This window comes from Ahaetulla prasina, chromosome 7 (genome assembly GCF_028640845.1).
Source record: "Ahaetulla prasina isolate Xishuangbanna chromosome 7, ASM2864084v1, whole genome shotgun sequence".
In the NCBI taxonomy this organism is placed as follows: Eukaryota; Metazoa; Chordata; class Lepidosauria; order Squamata; family Colubridae; genus Ahaetulla; species Ahaetulla prasina.
Window position 1 is genome coordinate 45,720,244 of NC_080545.1, and position 3,993 is coordinate 45,724,236.

The window sequence follows — 3,993 nt, forward strand, 5'->3', positions numbered from 1 at the left end:
TTATTTGCCCCTCTTTCCACTTTTTATATTTGTCCTTTTTGTCTTTCAATTTGTCAGATAGTTCTTTATGCATCCATGCTGGTTTCTTTTGAGATCTATTATTTTTTATCTATAACAGCCAGTGGTGGGTTTCTACCAGTTTGCACCACTTCGAACGAACTGGTAGAGGTGGCGGGAGGCTCCACCCACCCGCCCGGATGTCATCACAGATTTCTGCACATGTGCAGAAGGTTCTCCGAATGCGCAGAAGCACCGCAAGCGAACGAAGCGAGTAGTGAAGGTAAGTAGAACCCACTACTGATAATAGGGGGTCAAACTCAAGGTCTGTGGGTCAGATATGTCTTGCAATGTAGTTAGATCTACATTGTTCAGTGAGAACTGAAAGTAATTATAACTGTACAAAAGTAATTCATCTCTTGAACTCTCCTCCTTCCAAAGTTCAAACAGTCATAGTCCAATGTCCTCTTCCTCCTTGGCCTCCTTCACTTCTGATATTCTCCTTCTGTCAATCTTCTGGATGGAATGCGAAGCAGGCAACTCCCGTTACATTCACGCGCCAAATCAGTTCAAACGTCTGTTTGAAAGACTATCTGCTCCTCCACCTGAAATGACAGCCGAACGCTGGCAACAGTAAAAACCTCCCCCCTTCCCCATAAATCATGTAAGACATTCAGTAAGAAGAAAACCTTTAACGAAGTAATAAAACAGTGAAACACTCCAATAAGTAAAATACACTTAAAATAAAGCGGAGGCTGACAAAGGGATCCTGAAATAATGTTTAAGAACCATTGTTCTATATAGTGTATATATTCAAATCAAGTCATCATTCAAATAAGGAATAAATACAATCATTGAAGAGGAACATTTTATCTTTCTGGACAATAAGCTACAGTATATTGTCAAATTGTTTTTCCTAATAGTTATCTGTTTGTGTTTTCTTGTGATTTAATTCCCGTATTTTTCAGACTATAAGATGCACCAGTGTATAAGATGCACCAAGATTTCAAAGAGGTAAGTAAGACAAAAAAGTTTTTGCCCTCCCCAGCCCCCAGGAGCATTCTGCAGGCCTCCCAAACCCTCTGAACACCCCTTTTTGCAAAAAAACGGGCCCATTTTTAACAAAAATGGGACAAGCAGGGCGGGGCTGCTGTATTCGGTGTATAAGACGCACCAACATTTCCACCCTCTTTTAGTGAGGTGCATAAGTGCATCTTATACTCCAAAAAATACGGTACATTAATTAATGTCTTATATTTTGGAATGATAGAGAAGAGTTCTAAATCTTCTTTGATGGAGCAGTCTGTCTGGTATTTAAGGAATTCTATATCACTCTTCTCAAATCTAAACACCTTCAACCTCTCTTCATAGGACTAAGGATCTAATCCACTGATTATCTTCACTGGACTCCTCTGAACTTGTCTGAATCTTATCTGAATCTTTCTGAAAATGCCAAAACTTGTCAGGCACAATTAATCAGATCCATACATGAAGAATTAAATTATTTTATTGATCAAGCCTATAAGACAAGAATCTTCTCAGACTGATAATTTGGGTAAGACTAGATAACGTTCTATGGTGTTCAAGGGGAGTCAGATTTTAATTTAAACATAAGGATTCTAGATTAATTTCCTGTTTGACTCCTCCTGCTCAGCTTGGCCAATATCTCTCTGACAAAATTAGATACAATGTATAAGGTGGGAGAATCTGACCATATAAGCAATAAACGAATGATTTTTTTGTAATCTAGAAGTGATATTTCTATTGATATAACTTCTAACTGCATACACTTATTTAATAGCCAGATCAAACCGCCAACATACTCAGCTTGTGACTGATTCCAAATGAAAATCTTTCCAGTTACACTAGTTTTTTTCAGGCATTTTCCCACAGATGCAAGAGTTGATCCATTGGTTGCAACAGGACTTCACTGATCAACTAACTTCTCAACCAAGTCTGACATGATGGGCTGAAAGAAAGTGACTGGCTAAAGTCACCCAGTAGGACTAGAACTCACAGGCTTCTGGTTTCTAGACTGAATTGGATGTCTGTTTTCAGATATACTATTACTAAGCCATAATTCCCCATCTATAACTGTGCACATTCTGTTTCTGTTTCATAAGGGGAAAACTTCCCATTTGTGTTGGATAAAAATCGTGTTGTATTTTCAGCCTATTCTTTTCACACCATAAACTAAGTTATTAATAAAAAATGTTGAAGAATAGTATAGGCTCCAGAACAGAAAGCTTTTGCATCTCCTTCAATGCTTCCCTCTAATTTATTTGGAAAATTTGTATTTCTGCCTTCTCGCTCATGGCAACTCAAGGCAGTTTATAGGAAACAAAAACACAATATAAAAGAAATAAAAATAATAAAATAATAACTCCCCCATCCCGGCTACAACACACACTCAGATCAGCCATTTAATGGGCTCCATCCCACTCTGAGTTCCCACAGGCCTGCTGGCAGAACCACATCTTCAGAGTCTTCTGAAAGCATGTTAGAGTGTGGGCTGGTTGAATTTCCAGAGGGATCATGTTCCAGAGGGAAGGAGCCACCATGGAGAAAGCCCTTCTTCTGGGTCCCACCAGATGTATCTCCTTAGGGGATGGGACCTACAATATTCCTTGCCTCCCTGCTCTAGTGAGTTGGGTGGGTGTGACTGGCAAGAGGTGGTCCCTCAGATAACCTGGTCCCAAGCCATGAAGGACTTTAAAGGTGGCAACCCATACCTTGACTTGCACCCAGAAGAAAATTGGCAGCCAATGCAGCTCCCATAGGAGAGGTGACACATATGCACAGCAAGATCTGCACAAAACCATGCGGGCTGCTGCATTTGGCACCAATTGGAGCTTCTGGAGCGCATTGCAATAGGCAAGACAGGAGGTGACTAAGGCACGAGTGACTGTGAGTAGGGGTTGTTGGTCCAGGAAAGGGTGTAACTGGCACACAGCTTGCAGTTGCGCAAGAACATTCCTGGTCATGACTGCCACCTGATCTTCAAGCAGGAGTTGCGAGTCCAGCAGAACCCCCAGATTTCACACTGGGTCTTTTAGGGGTGACCCAACGCCACCCCATCCAAGACCAAAGGTGGCAATTTTCCATAAACCAAAGAACCCAAACCTAGAGCCACTTGGTCTTGCCAAGGTTCAGTTTCAACCCTTTGTTCCCCATCCAGCCCCTAACAGCCTCCAGGCACTGTGAGAGGAGGCCATGGCATCACTTAACTCACTATGAGCTGAGATATACAGTTGAGTATCATCAGCATATTGATGATATCTCAGTTTATAGTAATGGATGATCTCACCCAACGGCTTTATGTAGACATTGAATAGGAGTAGAGAGAGCCCTGCAGGACCCCTCAAAGCAGTGGACGAGTGCTGGATCTCTCGCCTCCTCATGAGTTCCCCCTCTTGCCTCCTGTACCTCCTGTTACTCAACCACCGAAATAAACCACCCTCCTCTGCCTTCCCTACAAACCATTCCATCCCCCATCTCCCACATTCTTTCTTGATATAAAAGGGAAATCTCCTCCAACTGACAAACAGGGGCAAGGTGAGCCCAACAGGCATTGTAACACTTGCTCTAGCTCCCTCAAGTTCACATCACCCCTTCCTCACTGCAGCACAGGGGTCACATCCAGCACCCCCTTATCCCCCAACAGATTCATAATACATCACTCAATGCACAAACAGCACCCTGTCCAGTCAGTCTCACCCACCAAGCAGAAAGGCACTCCTCACCCACACCCCCAGCTCTCATCCAGGGACATGGACCAACACACTCACCTGACTCTCACCCAACTTTCCACTTTCATCCCCAGAGTTTCTCAAACAGCCTTCCAAGGCCAGATTACAAAACGTTCTGAAGAATTGCACAAAGCAGCACAGCACACAGAAGGCAGTTCACTGAGATCCAGAGGAGTCCAGGAAGAGTCTAGGGGAGCCACACAGTCATCTATCCACCTTTTCTCCTCCGTCACCTTTCCTCTCAGCT

The 3,993-nt window shown here is 43.1% G+C and overlaps 1 long non-coding RNA gene across 1 annotated transcript; it reads left to right on the forward strand.

The window, feature by feature from the left end:
* The first annotated feature begins 252 nt into the window (after positions 1-252).
* LOC131201716 (uncharacterized) lies at positions 253-2,161 on the forward strand. Its single transcript, XR_009155972.1, has 4 exons — positions 253-280; positions 966-1,011; positions 1,369-1,552; positions 1,877-2,161. It is a non-coding gene; the product is annotated as an uncharacterized LOC131201716 (long non-coding RNA).
* The last annotated feature ends 1,832 nt before the right edge of the window (positions 2,162-3,993 follow it).